Below are 20,663 nucleotides of genomic sequence, written 5' to 3' on the forward strand. Positions count from 1 at the left end.
GTATGAGTGGCATCAGATCCTCCATCACCCCTATCCTCACCAACCATTCCCTGACCTCCCACAGCTGAAATTTAATATCTTTGAAATGTTTAAATCCCTTCTTCCCTATCCCTGTAACTTCCAATCACATTACGATCCCTCTTGCATTCCCACAACTTCCCGTTCCTCCAACTGCAGCCTGTAGTCCATAGTCCATATCTCCAATATTTCTCCAATGGGTGCACTTTCAGCCATTTGGACTGCATAATCAGGAATTTCCTGCTGAAATGCATGTTGTTTGTTCAACTTTCACACTTATATGTGTATATACCAGTGATTAGTTAACAGTGGTAAGCTGTTTGAATTAATGACCATAGGAAATATGCTTTGAAATTACACCTTGTAATTTATCAATATTGAAACTTATTTAGATTAGAAAGACATGGATTCAAAGCCATTTTCAGCTCCCCATGAAATACCTCGTTCCAATAATACACTGTAACTCTAATTATGGAAGAGACTTGCCCCAGCATCCTCATAGGGTGCTGTGTTTTGTGAGGTGAGACTGCAGGATGAGTTATAGGCCTTAACGGTTTTGCACTATGAACAGGTGGGGTCAACTGTCAATTATGCATTTTTTTTCTCTTGTGACTTGTCTGAGCTCATGGTGTAAGAGAATAGAAAGGTTTTGTCACCTATAGGTTGGTGAAGTTATAGCGGAGATAAAGACAAAAAGCTGTTTGATCAGAAAGTTAAAACAGTGGAGCTCTGGCCAGCTGACTAATATCGTCAACTCTATTTGGATGTATTCCTAGAGATTTCATTACATGACTGCCAATCACGCTGCCCAGCAAATAGCCTTTCCACCCTGATCTCTAATAGTCTCATAACTAATAAATGAAGATGTTCAAAGAATATTAAAAAATAACTTTTTAAATGTACCAATGATTTTTCTCCCAGGTTGCACATAGCACGTTGATCTTTAATTCCTGATGGCTCCTAGATAATCCTGTAGGGTTTGCACCCCAGAGCTGACAAGTACTTACGTTTCAATCACAGGTTGTTGTTCACTTAAATGCATTCCCAATTCCTTACACACAGCAGGTTTGCAACTTGGTTAGGCTGCAAGTTATAGTTATTACTGTAGCACCCGCTGTTAACTACAAAATGCATAAAGCCATGGTAGATCACAGAAAATAGGCCGCTATTCAGCACAAAGCTCTACATGAATGATTTAAGTCACTTTTACATTGCTGTGTTAATTCAGTTGCCAAGAGAATTCTGCCTGTAAATCAGTCCCTGCCGTTTTCACTGCTAAATTCAGTTATTTTATCCAGGTGGCAGACTCTCAAAGAACTGGATCTACCACAAAGATAAGGAGCCAGATCAAGCCATGTAATTACAGCTCAGAGATGCCAGCCTTTCAGAATCCAAACTAAAATAGCAATATAAATTCTTTTGTTCTGTCCACCTGCAAAGTATTTCTAGTATTTTCTATTTTCCTTTGCAATGTAGAAGTGGTTTTAAACTCTACTCCAACAATGCCGAGGCATTGGTTTTGTTTTTAGCCTATGTTCCTTTAAAATAATTTATTCGCTACTTTTATGGTGGCCACTGTTGCGTAGATGCTGAACTGGTTTATGGTTCTTAGAATTATTCAGAAGTTCATTCAAGGTTATTGTCAGGAGCTGGTGTCACGGAAAGAGAATGAATAGCCATGAAGATTAAGGAGTGTTAGAAAAAATGGATGAAGAGGTGAGAATGAGAAGAAAGACATGAACCAAGAGTGGGGAAATTGGAGAGGTGGTAACCAATGTGAGGCCTGCATAGGGAGTTTGGGCATCTGTCACAGCATTGCAGAGGCATGTGCGTCCACAAACTAATAAGTGCAAATCACTGTTCAAAATCACCTACATGTGTTGTGTTTATTAATAAGAAAACTTTTTACCTCCCATTCATTTCCATAGAAGCCTTGCATACCTGGTATGAAGCTTTACACTCCAGGACCATTGGTCAGAGAATCTGAACTATATTGCTATCGCCCTTTTGATGGCTCGTGTTCTGTAAAGAGGCTCTATTCTTGAAGCACAGAGCACCGAATGTTCATGTCGGACTTGGGAATTGGGAGATAGGACTAATCCCAACTTTGCAAACCCACTTCCATCTCAAAACTGCCAGCAGGTGGGATCTTCTGGGGTGGTCTAGGGCCTAAGTGACCTGGAGACAGGCCTGCCATCAGAGGCAAAAATGAAGGTGGGCTGAGTCCAGAGCAGGTAAATTAAAAAGCCCTCCTTCAATCCCAGAAAACCTTGGCCCAGTGTTCCTGATGCAATCAGTGGCTCATCTATATGCAGTTCAATAAAACTTCCTGAGTAAACAAACAGACCCTTCAAACCATCTGTGTAAAAAAGAAAGCAAGCACTTGTAAAATGATTAGGCAGTTGGATTGCAGCCAAGAGCCCATAATACTCTCCAAGTAACAAACAGACTTCAGAAATGCTATTTCAACAGATGTCTCAACTGAATATATAAAAACAATAGGATAGAATTAAACATTTACACATTATTATCATACTAAGCTACCCTTTCAATAGTGTGAAATGTACTTTACCTTTTTATCCATTAGTTGAATTTTTGTTTAACTTACCAGAAGACTTCCACATTTACAATGTTGCTCTTTTGCTTGACAGTTTGCCAGTTGGCAGAAACATTGTTTAAGGGGTAGTTACATCTTCCAGCCACAACACTTAATGTAACTCACCTTAATGAACACAGTTACAACTCATGCTACAGCATTTAATGATGAACTGCACAGTAGGCAAGATCATTTTCCTTATCTATTAAACTCTTGCCACTTCCATAGTTCATGCCTCCATGCAGCTGGTGTAAAACCTCATAGCTGCTAAAGCCCAGGCATCTCCAAGAAAATAAAAAAACTTACCTGGTGCGGGCTCTCAAGGAAAATTCTGTGATTCTGTTAGCTGCCTCCTTCATATTCCGCTGGGGGTGGCGGGGGGAGGGTGTGCTCTGGGGCTCGCTCCCTCCCCAGACATTGCGAAAATGGCTGAGGGTAAAAACTTTTCTATCCCGTTCGATGGCTATTTTTTTCCTGTATGCCATGAAAACCCAGTCCAGCCCATACAGTCCAAAAACAAAAAACTGCGGATGCTGGAAATCCAAAACAAAAACAGAATTACCTGGAAAAACTCAGCAGGTCTGGCAGCATCAGCAGAGAAGAATAAAGTTGACATTTTGAGTCCTCATGACCCTTCAACAGAACAGTTCTGTTGAAGGGTCATGAGGACTCGAAACGTCAACTTTATTCTTCTCCGCCGATGCTGCCAGACCTGCTGAGTTTTTCCAGGTAATTCCATATAGTCTAAAGTTATTTTCAGATGGCAGTGAATACATCAGCACTAGGTGATAAAGGTGATGATGAGAGTTGGAGCATAATGCAGGGAAGAGTGGATTTTCTATATGAAAAAGATTATACTAGACAAAAGCATCCTTCAAGATGAAAATAAATGTCTCAGAGCACCTGACAGAATATAGGGGACAGGACAATACTTGCCCATTGCTCTCCTAATAGTGGAGCATAGAAAGAAGCTAAAAACTGCGGTACTGTCAGCACTGTTTCTGTCAATGCCACTATGAAACACTGCATCAGCATTTCTAAGCATTTTTACTTGTTAAAGGAACCATGAGAATCATTGCTGTTTATTATGATGGACTTTGTTGTGAACAAATTGGCTGCCACTTTTCCTATATTCTTCTTCTTAGGCGATCCCTTGGGGTCGAGGATGACTTGCTTCCACACTAAAAATGAGTTCTCAGGTGACTGAAGAGTCCAATGCATGACCTATAGTCTCTGTCACCGGTGGTAGGGGGAATGGGTGGGTGCCCAGGCTGCCACATGCTCCTTTCGCTGCAACGCTTGGTCCATGGCGATGAGACTTGAGGTGTTCAGCTTCTCCCTGGATGCTTTCCCTCCACTTTGGGTGGTCGTGGGCCAGGGATTCCCAGGTGTCGGTGGGGATGTTGCACTTTTTCAAGGAGGCTTTGAGGGTGTCCTTGAGGCGTTTCCTCTGCCCTCCTGGGGCTCACTTGCCTTGTCAAAGCTCTGAGTAGAGCACTTGTTTTGGGGTCTTGTGTCAGGCCTGTGGACAATATGGCCCACACAGCAGAGCTGATCAAGCGCAGCCAATGCTTTGATGCTGGGGATGTTGGCCTAAGCGAGAACACTGACATGGTGTGCCTATCCTGCCAGTGGATTTGTAGGATCTTGTGGAGGCAACGCTTTTGGTACTTCTCCAGAGTTTTGAGGTGCCTGCTGTACATAGTCCACATCTCTGAGCCACATAGGAGGGTGCATATCACTACTGCTCTGTAGACCGTGAGCTTGGTGCCAGGTTTGAGGTCCTGGTCTTTAAACACTCCCTTCCTCAGGTGGCTGAAGGCTGTGCTGGCACACTGAAGGCAGTGTTGAACCTCGTCGTCGATGTCTGCCCTTGTTGACGGTAGGCTCCCAAGGTATGGGAAGTGGTCCACATTGTCCAAGGCCTTGTCGTGGATTTTGATAACTGGGCGAGGGGGGCAGTGCGGTCTGGAGGGGACAGGTTGGTAGAGGACCTTTGTCTTATGGATGTTTAGTGTAAGGCCCATAGTCTCTTACGCCTTCAACGTAATGTTGAAGATGTTGATGATGGCTTGGAGCTCGGCCTCCAAGTATGCGCACATGCAAGCATTGTCTACGTACTGTAGTTCAATGACAGAGAATGGGGCGACCTTGGATCCGGCCTGAGGCAGCGGAGGTTGAACAGGTTCCTGTTTGTTCTGTAGTTTAGCTCCAATCCAGTGGGGAGCTTGCTGAGGGTGAGATGGAGCATTGCGGCAAGTAAGATTGAGAATGTCAGTGTAATGACACAGCCTTGCTTGACCCTGGTCCAAACATGGATTGGGTCTGTGGTGTATTCATTGGTCAGGATCATGGCTTGCATGTCATTGTGGAGCAGGCGGAGGGTAGAGACAAACTTTTGGGGGCAGCCGAAGCGGAGGAGGATAGTCCACAATCCTTCGTGGTTGACAGTGTCAATGGCTTTTGTGAAGTCAAAGAAAGCCATGTACACGGGTTGGTGCAGTTCCCTGCATTTCTCTTGCAGTTGCCATGCAGTGAAGATCATGCCCATTTTGCCCCTTAGTGGGTGGAATCTGCATTGTGACTCTGGGAGGAGCTCTTCAGCCACAGGGAGAAGGTGATTGAGGAGGATTCTTGCGATGCCCCTCCCTTTGGCCAACAGCAGGGAGATTCCTCTCAGTTACCTCAATTGGACTTGTCATCTTTCTTGAAGATGATCATCTTATGGCATCTCTGAGATCTCCTGGCATGCTTTCCTGCTTCCAAATAAGGGAGATGAGGCCAAATATTCGTGCCAGTAGTGCTTCTCCGCTGTGCTTTAGTGCTTTGGCAGCGATTCCATCTACTCCTGATGCCTTGTTTCTCTTTAGCTGTTGAATGGCCTTTTCTACCTTGTGCCGGGTTGGGGTTGTGCTGAGATGGTGGCAGGTAGCATGCTTCGGGATGGAGTCGAGGGCACTCATGTTGAAGACAGAGTCTCTGTTAAGAACATCTTAAAGCGCTCCTTCCAGTGGGTGCTGACTGCCTCTCTGTCCTTGATGACTACCTCTCTGTTCTTGGCCAGCAATGGAGTGGGGCCTTGGGTGCTTGGCCCATAGGTGGTGTTGACTGTGCTAAAGAAACCTCGCACGTCTTGGTTGTTGGCTAACTGTTGGATCTCCTGCGCTTTCTCCACCCTCCATCTGTTCTTTAGGTCACGGGTTTTTTGCTGGACCTTAGCCTTCAGCTGTCTGTATAGCTGATTTTTTTGCTCAAGAGCTGGGTTGCTATTTCAGATTCAGAAATGCCTTTTGTTTGCAGCTCATCAGCTCCTGGATCTCCTCGTCTTTCTCATTGAACTAGTTTCGGTGTTTCCTGGTTGAGTGACCAAGCGTCTCTTCTCAGGTGCTGATTATGGAGGCCTTGAGTGCAGACCAGACACTGTGGACACTCTGTGTATCTGGGACATCAGGAATCTCCAGGATGGCAATGAGGCGCTGGCTGAATAGGGCTGTCTTATCAGGGTCCTTGAGTGCCTCAGTGTTGATTTTCCTGTGGCATTGTTTCTGTTGCCATCACTGCTTTGATACTACGTTGATATTGATGGCAGAGCGAATTAGGCTGTGGTCCATCCAGCAGTCATCGGCTCCTGTCATGGCACGGGCGATACGCAGGCTCTTGTGGTCTCTCGCTCGGACAATGGGGTATTTGAGCAGGTGCCAGTGCTTGGAGATAGGGTGTTGCCATGAGACCTTCTACTTGTCTCTCTGATGGGACTTGGGCCAGTGATTGTTCGAGGCTGGAGTAAAATTCCTCTTTGGACTCGTCTGTAGTATCCGGTATTGGGACATACGCATTGAGGACTGTGGCGCATTGGTTCTGGGCTAGGTTGAGCCGAAGGGTCATGAGACGCTCGTTTACCCCGCAAGGGGTGTCTTTGAGGCAGACAACTAGTTTGTTTTTAATGGCAAAGCCAACCCCATAGAGGCAGCGATCTTCTACTGTTTTACCGTTCCAGAAGAAGGTGTAACCACCACCTTGTTCCTTGAGCTGGCCTTCCCCTGCGCACTGGGTCTCACTTAGGGCAGTGATGTCAGTGTCAAAACGTCTGAACTCCTGGGCAATGATATCAGTATGCCATTCCGGTTTGGTGCTGTTGGGGTTGACCATGAGGGTCCTTACGTTCCAGGTCCCGAACTTCATTTTAAGGGGGTGGAAGATGCCTGTGCATGAGTTCTTTTAACGTGGGGTGGCCATTGCACACCAGCTACCGCACCAGGCTTCACGAAGCAAGGCCTTGGTCCAGTGGCAAGGGGGTCCAAGACAACTGGAGACTAGGCTCTGCTGTGTGGGCCTAGGACATACATTCACACATACTCCTACTGTCCTCTTTTCTCCTTCCCATAGGACCTCTCTCCCTGGGATTCATAAAGAGCAGTGGCAGTCACGTGGTCTCACTGTTGGCCCATGCTGCGCCACTCCAGGCAGTAACCACCAGGTGGTGATTCCTGCCTCCAGGTCCTCAAGATGGTAGTTGAAATATTTCAGGCCTGAAGAATTCTTTCTTTGTTCACTGGAGACAATGGGAAGTTGGGAGTTTCTGGCTGTTTCAGATGAAACCTTGGTCGAGCTCTCGGTCTCCATCTCACTCCGGCATTGTCGCCTGTCTCCTTGTGTGCCCCAGCTGCTGCACCAACCGTTATTCCCCCATCTCCGCCACTCCAGGGCTATTTCTGGGGTTGCTCCCACGTGTGTGTTAATCTCACAGGCAGCCGCCATTGAGTCGTTCTTCTGGAGTGAGGGAACCCGGCGCTGGAACATGGGAGAAGAGCCGGACATGAGTTGCAGGAGATCCCGCTGGTAGAATGTTGCGCAGCCAAGCTGGTGCCTGTTTTAGAGCACTCTTTCATAGGCTTCTACGAATTTACAATCACCGTGTGTGCCAAGCCAGCCAGCTCAGCCATGAGAGTGTTACCATGGCATTACCATGGTGTTACCATATTACCACGACAATATTACAACAGCACCTTCAGTAATTCTTAATTGGCTTTATAGTGTTTTGGGACATCCTGAAGCTGTGAAAGGTGCGCTATGTATGCAAGTTTTATTTTAGTACGAGTGTGTTAAACATTCATACGTGAACATCACTGATTGGAAGTCTATTTTATTGTGTATTTGTTCCTTGCTTATTGCTGAAAAAAGAGACATGTTAAAGCTTTTCACCTTGTACTCATCAAGACATTTTGCACGAATACCAATGTAAGGGGAAAACAACAATTTATACTGTATGTGCTGATCAGCTGGCAAGTAGGTTCTGATTGGTAGAGGCGTTGCCATGGAGAATGCACCAGTGATGGGTGACTGACAGCTAACTGCCAAGAATTGTTCGAAATTTAAACCAGGCAGCTTGACTGATTGTTCAAGGCATTGCCCTGAGGAATGAGTCAGCAAATAGCTGTCACTTATTTTGTTTAGCTGAAACAGGCGCAATGTGTATCCATGATCTTTCTGTCTGCAAACAGGGCCCTGTGTATTAATATGTGTAGCTTCGAGTACATGCGAGTGCACCACGCTGCGAGCCCAAGTGACAATCTTAAATTGGTTGTCAGCGTAATTCTTAGCACACTGAGGATTATTTAACAAATGTTGTACAATTGTGGAATCACATCCAATGTTGGATACTGTGTTTTGAGTTTTGCAAGCACGGGCTGGTTGGATACAGTCTGTACCTTGCCCGTTGAGAACAGCGGCTGGGACATACTGTTTGGTATGATCTGCCAGTCCTTGGGATGTACAACCTACATACCTAGCATCACACTGGCACTGAAACTCATATACCACATTGTGATGGGCAGAATATAGTTTTGGCTTGACAGCATCATCCTGTTAGTGGCAAATACCATGTGTGTTGCTGCTGCATAGTAGCAGTGTGAAACAGCTAGCTTCACCTGTTGCTCAATTTTTTGAGATACCTTGCCCTTCCAGGGTAGTCTGAGGTAGAATGGACACTTTACAAGGCTAAAAGTGACAGCCTTAGGCCCATTCATGAGTTTGCATGATATACAGTGCAAAATGATCTGATCAGGGTAGCCATTATCCTGCAGGATGCCTTTGATGTGCCCTATAAAGGGACGACAATGAGAAAGGGGACGGGAAATACAGGACTGGAGGTGTTGAATCTGAATGCACGCAGTATACGAAATACGGTAAATGAGCTTGTGGTGCAGATTGAAATTGGCAGGTATGATGTGTTGAGCATCACGTAGACATGGCTGCAAGGGGATCAGGACTGGGAGCTAAATATCCAAGGACATACATCCTATCGAAAAGATAGGCAGGTTGGCAGAGGGGTGGGGTTGCTTTGTTAGTAAGAAATGAAATGAAATCGATAGCAAGAAATGACGTAGGGTCAGATGACGTAGAATCTGTGTGGGTAGAGTTGAGGAACCGCAAAGGTAAAAAAACCATAATGGGAGTTATGTACAGGCCTCCGAACAGTAATCAGGATGTGGGGCACAAGATACACCAGGAGATAGAAAAGGCGTGTAAGAAAGGCAAGGTTACAGTGATCATGGGGGATTTCAATATGCAGGTAGACTGGGAAAATCAGGTTCGTAGTGGATCCCAAGAAAAGGAATTTGTGGAATGTCTGTGAGATGGCTTTTTGGAGCAGCTTGTGGTGGAGCCCACTAGGGAACAGGCAATTCTAGATTTAGTGATGTGTAATGAGGCAGATTTGATAAGGGAGCTTAAGGTGAAGGAACCCTTAGGAGGAAGTGACCATAATATGATAGAATTTACCCTGCAATTTGAGAGGAAAAAGCTGGAATCAGATGTAACGATATTACAGTTAAATAAAGGCAACTACAGAGGCATGAGGGAGGAGCTGGCCAGAATTGACTGGGAGATGAGCCTAGCAGGAAAGACAGTGGAACAGCAATGGCAGGAGTTTCTGGGAGTAATTTGGAAGACACAGCAAAAATTCATCCCGAGGAAGAAGAAGCATACTAAAGGGAAGACGAGGCAACCATGGCTGACAAGGGAAGTCAGGGACAGCATAAAAGCTAAAGAGAAAGCATACAATGTGGCGAAGAACAGTGGGAAACCAGGGGATTGGGAAGCCTACAAAGACCAACAGAGGACAACTATAAAAGAAATAAGGAGGGAGAAGATTAAATATGAGGGTAAACTAGCCAGTAATATAAAAGAAGATTGCAAGAGTTTTTTTTAGATATATAAAGGGTAAGAGAGAGGCAAAAGTGGACATTGGGCCGCTGGAAAATGATGCTGGAGAAGTAGTAGTGGGGAACAAAGAAATGGCGGAGTAACTGAATAGGTACTTTGCGTCAGTCTTCACGGTGGAAGACACGAGTAACATCCCCAAAGTTCAAGAGAGTCGGGGGGCAGAGGTGAATATGGTGGCCATTACCAAGGAGAAGGTGCTAGGAAAACTGAAAGGTCTAAAGGTGGATAAATCACCTGGACCAGATGGATTACACCCCAGAGTTCTGAAGGAGATAGCTGAGGAGATAGTGGAGGCATTAGTGGTGATCTTTCAGGAATCACTGGAGTCAGGGGAGGTCCCAGAGGACTGGCAAATCGTTAATGTAACGCCCCTGTTTAAGAAGGGAGTGAGGGAAAAGACAGGAAATTACAGGCCGATTAGCCTGACCTCGGTCAATGGTAAGATTTTAGAGTCCATTATTAGGGATGAGATTTCATAATACTTGGAAGTGCATGGTAAAATAGGGCAAAGTCAGCATGGTTTCATCAAGGGGAGGTCATGCCTGACAAATCTGTTAGAATTCTTTGAGGAGGTAACGAGTAGGTTAGACAAAGGAGAGCCAATGGATGTTATCTACTTGGACTCCAGAAGGCCTTTGACAAGGTGCCGCACAGGAGGCTGCTCAGTAAGATAAGAGCCCATGGTGTTAGAGTCAAGGTACTAGCATGGATAGAAGATTGGCTGTCTGGCAGGAGGCAGAGAGTGGGGATAAGGGGGTCCTTCTCAGGATGGCGGCCAGTGACTAGTGGAGTTCCGCAGGGGTCAGTGTTGGGACCACAATTTTTCACTTTATACATTAATGATCTAGATGAAGGAACTGAGGGCATCCTGGCTAAGTTTGCAGATGATACAAAGATAGGTGGAGGGACAGGTAGTATTGAGGAGGCGGGGAGGCTGCAGAAGGATTTGGACAGGTTAGGAGAATGGGCAAAGAAGTGGCAGATGGAATACAACGTGGGGAAGTGTGAGGTCATGCATTTTGGTAGGAAGAATAGAGGCATGGACTATTTTCTAAATGGGGAGAGAATTCAGAAATCTGGAGTGCAAAGTGACTTGGGAGTCCTAGTCCATGATTCTCTTAAGGTTAACTTGCAGGTTGAGTCGGTGGTTAGGAAGGCAAATGCAATGTTGGCATTTATTTTGAGAGGACTAGAATATAAAAGCAGGGATGTGCTGCTGAGGCTTTATAAGGCTCTGGTCAGACCACATTTAGAATATTGTGAGCAATTTTGGGCCCCGTATCTCAGGAAGGATGTTCTGGCCCTGGAGAAGGTCCAGAGGAGGTTCACGAGAATGATCCCAGGAATGAAAGGCTTAACATATGAGGAACGTTTGAGGACTCTAGGTCTATACTCGATGGAGTTTAGAAGGATGAGGGGGGATCTGATTGAAACTTACAGAATACTGAAAGGCCTGGATAGAGCAGACGTGGGGAAGATGTTTCCATTAGTAGGAGAGACTAGAACCCGAGGGCACAGCCTCAGAGTAAAGGGAAGACCTTTTAGAACAGAGATGAGGAGAAACCTCTTTAGCCAGAGAGTGGTGCATCTATGGAATTCATTTCCACAGAAGGCTGTGGAGACCAGGTCATTGAGTGTATTTAAGACCGACATAGATAGGTTCTTGATTGGTGAGGGGATCATAGGTTACCGGGAGAAGGCGGGAGAATGGGGTTGAGGAACTTATCAGCCATGATTGAATGGCGGAGCAGACTCGATGGGCCGAATGGCCTAATTTCTGCTCCCATGTCTTATGGTCTTATGGTCTATTTCAGCATCAAGCTTGCATGATGAGCAAATGGCTCGGGCCCTAGTTACAAGGTTGCTGATAAGACCAATCTCATAGCATGTGAAACTGTAAGAATCTCAACACATATATTGACCACTGAGGGTAGGTTTGCGTAGACCATGGTGGAGAACCCCTGGCAGATTTCTCAACTAGTACGTCAAGGAAGGGGAGTTAATTTGACTGCTCCATTTCAAAGGTGAATTTGAGTGCAGGATGGAGCCCATTAAGACATGTCAGGAAATTATTACATGCAGCTGCAGATTTAAATATAGCAAACATATCATCCACATGTATTGTTCTTGCGAAGTGTCCTGATGAATGCAAAACGAAAAGCTTCAACATGTCTCTTTTTCAGCAATGCTCAAGTTCTGTGCTACCAAATGACTCCTTGCTTATTATTTGTTTTGAATTGAACACAGGCAACGGGGAAGGGGTGTTTTTTCTTTCTAAAGATCACTGACATCAGAAGTGAAGTGAGTTGTGACAATCTCCATCATCTTCCAATGGGCACGGTCAGTGACAGACATCTATTTTGCATCTGGTGTTGAATCATCACACAGGCTCTGAGTGTCACCAAGGCAAAAGAAAGTTGAAAATTCTGGAATGTGATTGAAGTGTGATTGTTTAATAATGTAGACGGAACTCTGATTGTGGTTTAGCTTGCTGTGCCTTGATCTTGGAGCCTTTGATGCTGTTAGTGAGTGGCAAACATTCACTCAATCAGTCCCAATTGCATTTACATGGTTGCAGCCATATCTCATCATGAAAATTGAAGCCTATTAGACACCAATCAGGCAATCAGGGTGGAGGTGGGGATGATGTTGGTGTATTGGTATGTGGGCACTGTTTGTATAACGCGTGTTGGTATACATACGCTTTGTATATTGTGTGATGGTTTTCAGGTGTAGACTCTGTTTATATAATGTGTGTCAGTGTACAAGGATTGCTTTGTATGACAGGATAAGGCTGGAGTAAATCTTTGCTATGCAAAAATCTGGATAACCTAACTAAACCTGGGCACTGAGGAAAACATTCCAGTGGCTTGTGTCATACCTGATGCAAAGGAAAATGCTTGTGGTTGTTGGAGGTTCCTCTTTTCCACCCTAAAACATCGTCACAAGCGGTCCTCAGGTTAGAATCCTCAGCCCAACCATATTCAGCAGCTTCATCAATGACCTTCCCTCCATCATAACGCCAGGAATAGGACTGTTAATTGATGATCCTGTGGTGTTCAGCTGCATTCACAACTCTTCCATTAATCAAGTAGCCTGCACAATATTCAGACTAAAACTGGCAAGTGGCAGTAAATACTTGCACCACATAAAAGTGAAGCAATAACCATCTAAAATAAGAAAACACAACTACCTTACATGATTAATTGATGCCACCATTGCCATATTCCCCCAGTATCAACATCATGGGAGTTACCATTAACCGGAAGCTTAGCTGGACCAGCTCCATCTGCTGTGTGGCTGCATGACCAGGGCAAAGACTGGACAGTCTGCAACACATGGATCACCTCCTAATCGCAGCAACCCCCCTTCCCCCCCCCCCCCCCCCCCCCCCCCACCCCTTCAAGATTCTTTCCATCATCTGCAAGGCTCAAATCGAGTTTAATGGAATGCTCGCCATTTACCTAAATAAAAGAAGCTACAAGAATCTTTGGAGCACTATACTATCCAGGATGGAACAGCTCCGTTGATCGGCATCTCTACCACTAGACTTGAACCCACCCCCTCCATCATTGATTGATTTTGGCAACAGTGTGCATAATCTACAGTTTAAAAATGGATTGTGTAATTTAAGTCTGCTGGTAGATAATATAACATCACAGTGGCAATTCTGCAATGTAAGTGTTATGATCACATTACATGTACCTTAAACTTGGTATCAATTAGCATCTTCACATTAATTAAATAACCTATTCCTCCCTCTCTTGTGATTTTTCAATTATTATCTCATAAATTTTATACACAAAATATTTTGGTTCTACCACGGATTAAGGTATCATGTTCATCTTCTCACTTTTATGATGCACTAAATTAAACATTGATTTTTCAATTATAATTCTTTTTAACATGTAACCTTCTCTTCATTTCTATCAAAAGGATATTCATGTGGAAATTCACATCCTGATCCTGGAATTGTATAGTGCCTCAGATTTCCTGAAGTTGAGTTAACACACTTTCAAATGTTGCCAGTAAGTCCAGCTTGCTTTCCTATTTACTCCATCCTGTCCTGAAGGTGGTGACTTATAGCTGGAGCCCCGTTCCACAGGCACTGGGAGCTCTCTTGATGATTCCCCATCCAATTTTTCATGTGTGAACCTGGATGGTGAGATCCATTGGACTATTTGGTCATATGGGGCTTTGCAGTAGTGTCCAATCCAACCAACCCCCAGTGTTTGCTAGTCTTGTGCCCTTTCTGTATCAGGTCAATGGATAGTCTCTGGGAGTAACTGTTAGAAAGAAAGAATTTAAGTCTTGGATTTACATAGCAGCTTTCATAACCTCAGGGCCTCCTGAAGTGCTTTACAGCCAATGAAGTACTTTTGAGGTAGTCAGTATTGTAATGTAGGAAATGCAGCAGCCAGTTTGCGCACTGAATGGTCCCACAAATAGCAATGTGATGATAACTAGATGATCTGCTTATTGATGTTGGATGAGGGATAAATGTTGGTCAAGACCACCTCCTCTCTTCTGGGACTTTCCTTGCCTGTATGTTCCAATCAGTATCTTTATCCGCTGAGCCATCTACCATTGCAGCTACACTTTGCAAATGAAACCTGGAATGTAACTATATTTTTAAGATGTATATACAGTTAGAAAATTAGACTTTGGTGTCTGAGATAATGAGCATCTGACTAAATAACACCACTTTGGTTGTTTTAATTCAAAGGATGACTTGTCACAGACAAGCGATTGAAAAGTTTTTTATTCATTTTGTTTACTACTGTACATCATGATACATTCTACTTCACAGAGCTTAAAAAACAATTTTTATTTCACCTGAACAAAACTATGAATGTGCGAGTAAAAAAGACAGAGAGAAAAAGCATGGAAACAAAATGACTCATGGGGCTGAATTTTCCCCCCTGTTGGGGGGGTTGTGCGGGGGCGGGCGGGAGCGAGCGCAACCATTTTACGTGGGTGGGCCAGTTAAGGCCCACCCAGCATGACACTCACCCAAAAGTGCTGAACGCTTCCTCTGTGGGCAGGGGCGATCCCCTGAGTCCAAGCCTGCGCTCTTTCGCGCATGTGCGTGAAAGAGCGCAGAAATCTCCCTGAGGCACTCAGAGAGGTTTGTTTAACTCTTAAACATCTGAATAAAGTAATTAAAAACTTTTAAAACATGTCCCCTCATGTCTCAGTGTCACATGAGCTGGGACATGTCAATTAATTTTTTAAATAATTTTTATTGAATTTTTAAACACTTCATGAAACCTCATCCTGTCCTTGGATGAGGTTCCATGAAAAATGCGAAGGCCGCCTGGGCTCTTCGCCTGCCCGCCAACCTTAAGGTTGGACAGGCAGCTCATTTAATTATATCAATTCGTTTTTAACAGGTCTTAATAGGCCTTTGACAGTTCAGTGGGCACAGCCCAACAAACTGAAAGTCTAAATGACACGCAGTGACGTCGGGACACCCGTCTAACATCACCACGTGTCATTTTACGCATCGGCGAGCGGGCCCCGCCCCTGCTCGCCAACCAGAAAATTATTTCCATGACAATAGAGGGGCTGGATTAGAATTTCTGTCTTGGTTGAAAGGCCATTGAGTTAACTGACTATCCCACCCAACTCTTCAGTATTTTAAATTATTGTCATTCTGACGTAACCGAGCTGCAAGGCAAATAATTATAAATCCTGTGGGCATTCAACAGGGCCTTGTTCAATGTGCGAAGAATGATGCACATTAGAGCCATGTATAGATCAGGAGAAAGCAGATATGCATGAATAGGAAATTTATCATGATAATTAAAAATAAACAGTAATCCCAAGAAAGAAATCTAAACACATTATAGCTAATAATAAACAGCTTCAGATGACAGCACGTAAATTGTTACACAAGATGTTTTGGGAAATGCCTTTTTTTTTTAAATATTCATACGCACAATTTAGGTCATTATTTATATACACAATAGGATGCCCATGATCCTGCTAGTGGTAGATATAGAAGATCCTCTGGGTAAGCTTAACTATGTGACACACAATGTATTATTCTGTCGTTAAAGTGCAGCTATATTCATTAAGCCTAAATCGTTTAGTTGCTATAAGTAGTCACATAGTGAGGGTAATTCCTCTTAACTACTTCTTGAAGTGAATTATAGAGTAATTATTTCTGTAGATTGATGCTGCTTATGAATGCCTGGCTTCCGCCTGAGATCAGCAAAAGCAACAGGAAATCGAGATCTTCAGGAATGCAAAAAAGTGATGTCAGCAGGCGGATTAAGCAGCCAATCACATTGAAGTATTCTCACAGACTACAAATCAGGACATTAAAAGTGCTTCATCCCTCACTTCTAAATTTTGAGATAGCAAAATAGATTATGGTTGAATTTAAATATAAACTAAAATATCAAAATAACAATAAAATTAAAATTGTTACTTTGCAATATTGTTATAATTGAAAAATTTGACATTCCACAAATGTAAAATGAGTTTCTCAGGGCTAATGAGGGTATTTAGCAGTAAATATGATGTTATAGCGTCTTAGAATCATAGAGGTCTACAGCACAGAAAAAGGCCTTTCGGCCCATCGAGTTTGCGCCGGTCAAACAAGTACCTAACTATTCTACTCCCATTTTCCAGCACTAGGCCCATAGCCTTGTATGCCATGGCATCACAAGTGCACATCTAAATACTTCTTAAATGTTACGAGGGTTTCGTCCTCTATCACCCTTTCAGGCAGCGAGTTCCAGACTCCCACCACCCTCTGGGTGAAAAAATTCTTTCTCACATCCCCTCCCCTGTTAGTGTGCCAGTTTCACCTCATTCAACAAGGTGTAATTTTTTTCAAGGGTTTTTAGAGAGAGATTGTAAAAGTGGAAATTTTCATCACTTCACTGATTACTTAGAAATTGCGCTCAGTTGGGTGGGAGCGGGGAGGGGATATCGGGGTCCTTAACAGCGCACTCTCTGAAAGAGCATAGCATCACTGACTGCAACTTCTGAATTTTTGTGATATTCTGCACATGTGTGGACACCTGAAGTTGCTGTTAGTCTCAGTGGAGTAATGACATTGGATGCTAACAGTTTTGCTGTTATTACCACCGCAAAATTCAAGTCATATATTGGATAGATAATGAATACTGTTAAGCTACATTAATAGTCCTTCCTTCCAGAAGTACTTCTGTTTGCTGTGACATCAAGGTTCCAGTGGTTGTATTCTCAGAGTGGAGGTTGAGTTTAGTGTCAGTAGCAACGAAATAAAGCTTATATTAACTGGTTTGTAGCTATCCAAAATCTTAAAGGTGCATATTGTTGAATGTTAGGATGTTTCAGTGAAGAGACTAAGCCTATTTTGCAGGGCATTACCTGGTAAATACAATCAGAGAGAAGAGGAGGTCAACAAGGGATGATATTTAGGTGATAAAAGCTTGGATTTTCGTAGCCATGCTGTCGATTGTGTTTGGGCAGGAATCCCCCCGGGTGATAAATTCCTCTTCATGTAATGTTTAACAAAAAGATACATGTACATTAATAGGGAGTGAGATCAGTACAAAATGAAAACATATTTTGGTTATTTTTTTTTTCTATTTAAACTCTTGCTCCCATGTAAAATGCACCTGGCAAAAAACAACTTAACTGGCAGCTGTCTCAAGCTGAGCAAGAACATTCGCAATCTTGGGCCCAGATTTTCAACCCTGGGCTGGGTGCACAGAGGCAGGAGAATTCCTGGCTCTGCTTACCTGCCCTTTAAAAATGGTCATCCATAGGTCTGATTTTCAGTTGGGGGGCCAGGCTGGAATTGAAGTCGGGGCAGGCAAGCCAGGATGTGGTGTTGGGTCGGAGATGGGCCCCTTGCAGGTTGGGCAACACAGGCGGATATATAAAGTGCCCCTTCGGAGTTGTTGGTCTGAGTGTTCCTGAATTCAGCACATACGGAGCCTTGGAGTTACTGAGTTGTCAGGTGAGTGTCAAAGCTGTAAATGTTGTCCAACTGTTAGGTGATCTGAGAACGCATGACCCATCATGGGCTTTCCTTCTGGGTGAATTGTCATTGATGCTTCCTAATCAAAAGTGTGCTGAGATGGCATTGCCTTGCCACCACTACTTGATGCAGATAATATGCATTGATTTAGTAAGCTGGGTAGACTCAGTGAATGAATGATCCCATTCTCCTATCCACTTGCCCGATTGCCACTCGTTTGCTGATCTACCCTGCTGGCCGTCACAAACTGCCTGCTATGACCAAGAAGACGTGGGTTCAGATTACGGCAGCCATGAGTGCAACTGGAGATCATCGGAGATCGTGGATCCAGTACTGCAAAAGTGACCTGTTGCTTGGCTTATAGTCACAAAGGTCCAAGGAAAGAATCACATCTGCATGCTGCAGATAAAATATGAGACCTGGCACATATAAACCTCAGTGCTGAAGCAGAAGAATGTGTAATTTAGCTGAATGCAAAATGGATGTGAATAGACATTATGATGCACAGATGCATTGAAGAGCATTATCTCTGCACGCACTGTATTTGAGGGTGACATTAATTCATGTTGTGGTTGCAGAACAAAAGGGTGAAGAACACCAGAGAGATGGCCCAGACTGGGGGTGGGTGAGCCTACTTGAGGCTCATGTGCCCCATGGAGAAGATGGCCATGGAGATGCCAGGATGCCTGTGCAGCTGTCTGTTGGTGATGGTGACTCTTTAGTAGCAGGTGAGAAACGAGGTGTTGAGATTGCCTTAACGATGGAGGTCATGCTGTCACTTCACTGAGCACAAGGCGACATTAGCATGAGAGGGAGTGCAAAGATGGGGTTAAGTCATGCAGGCATTGCGAGCATGGTTAAGGCAGTAGCGTGCATCAGAGAGTGCATTCTTGTTGAGAAGGACTATACCTAAATATGTCATTTTGTGTCTCACACTAGTCCCAGCTCTGCTCACCCTCCCCCACTGGTCCATGTCACCCCTCAGGCATCAAAAGGAAGAGATGTCCGAGGATGCAGAATTACATCATACGAGTCCACACCTCACCAACTCAGATACAGGCTCATTGGAGTGATGTAGCGCGCGTTTAGAGTCAGTAGCACAGGGTGAAAGTCAGCGCAACAGAGTGCAGGAGGAGGTGTCAGAGACATCTGTGCACAGTCCCCCTCGGAGGAGGGTGGAAAGTCATGATGGTGCTCCAGTGGGCAGGAATGTGGAGCCTCAGGATTCAGCTTTTGGGGCACAGTATTTTTCCAGTCAGGTACAGATGTGTGGACATCTGGCAGAGTTCCCTGAGGCAATGGGGCTCTTGGGGCAAATGTAAGAGTCCATCGCTGTCATGAGTTCCATCCACATTGTCCCAGGGGTTCTACCACATAAGCTTTAACCATGAGAGATTAGCCAACCTCATGGGAGACGCATGTACAACACTCGGAGTGGATGCAAGAACAGTGTCTCGACCTGGAAAGGGTGCAAGTCTCCCTCAGTAGCCTGCAGCAGTCCATTTAGAGCATGAATACTGAGATACATGAGAAGCTGCGTACCCTTAACATGACAGTTGCACTGTTGGCCCAGCGGTTGCTTTATTGGACGACAGCAGCCAGCCCCATCAGCCTTACTTGAAGACCAACCCAGGGCTGTGGCGAACTCTGAGGAGGGTGAAGGTGGCGAGAACTCCTCAGCGCCCTCACCTTCCACCACTCCTCTGCCAGAGCCCTCTCCTGCTCCACATGTGCCAGTGAGCATGGCTGCCCATGCCGAGTTGCAGAGGCCACAGTCTGAAGGAGGACCCCAATGGGTGCCTATGCAACAAGGCCGGCCACCATGCTCTTTTTTTGCCATTTAGACAGATAAATGCGCAGCCTGCTTTGAGGCAACACAGGTGGCATGTCGTAGGAGTGTGTGTGAGCGCAGGATGCCGTTTTGCCTAGAGCACTAATGAGTTCTCCCTGGTTACTGTATTCACGTTATATGTATCAATTGAGCACTTGTTGAATATGTTCACTTCTACTTGACTCAGTGTGTGTGTGTGTACAATGGAGAACTCAAAAGGAATGATAAAAATGTGACGTCCCTTCTTACCAGTAATATTGAGGGTGGCATGCTGAGTTGCATCTTGATGTTGCTTCACCAGGAGCAATGATATGGCCCGATTGGTGAGGCATACGAGAGCTTCTTCCTTCTCTGTTGTATCACATAAGACTCCAGAGGTCAAAGGCTCAAGCATTAAGATGCTCCTTGTATTTTTCGGTTTCCGTCTAAGCATGACTTTAACAGAGGCTAAATTATCCAAGTCCACGACCAGATGCTGGTCAGCAAGTACATCTGAAGCATGAGCATTGGGTGCTATACAATTATTTGCACTGCAGTGTTGCACTTTGGCCTTGGTGTGGGTAGCACAGCTCGGTAGGCCATGTATTGTCCAGTTAATAAAGGTCATCTGCTGTCACCACTACAGTGGCTGCATTGTCATTTCCAGTGTCACAGGATGCAGTTTGTGCATTTTGCAGAGGTATATGTAAGCCAGGACCAATACATGCGGTGCCCAGTTCTTAAAGCAAGACCATTGCTGGAATGGATGTAACAAAACTTATTTCAATGAGCTGTTATGGCACAGTCATTTAATCATCATAAGCGAGATGCCATATCTGCACGTATGATGCAACATACACTCGTTTCTGCATGTATAGGGTTTTACGTCTTCATTCTTGTCATTATCTGTATCGTGGGCATGGCTTGATTATAGTCGAGTTGGCGGCATGGGTGCCTTATTCACAGTCAATGGCATTCATATGAGGAAGTCAGCTTGCAAGGGAAATATTACATGTGTATTTGAAAGATGCTGA

At 44.6% G+C, this 20,663-nt stretch overlaps 1 protein-coding gene across 1 annotated transcript in view; it reads left to right on the forward strand.

Annotated features, from left to right (window-relative positions):
* disp3 (dispatched RND transporter family member 3) overlaps positions 1 to 20,663 on the forward strand; it is a 748,238-nt gene that overhangs the window by 370,471 nt on the left and 357,104 nt on the right. The window contains exon 6 of the mRNA XM_078559213.1: positions 13,775 to 13,866. The gene's annotated coding sequence lies outside the window, so the exon portion shown is untranslated. The remainder of the gene's footprint in view (positions 1 to 13,774; positions 13,867 to 20,663) is intronic.

This window comes from Cetorhinus maximus, chromosome 15 (genome assembly GCF_964194155.1).
Source record: "Cetorhinus maximus chromosome 15, sCetMax3.hap1.1, whole genome shotgun sequence".
In the NCBI taxonomy this organism is placed as follows: domain Eukaryota; kingdom Metazoa; phylum Chordata; class Chondrichthyes; order Lamniformes; family Cetorhinidae; genus Cetorhinus; species Cetorhinus maximus.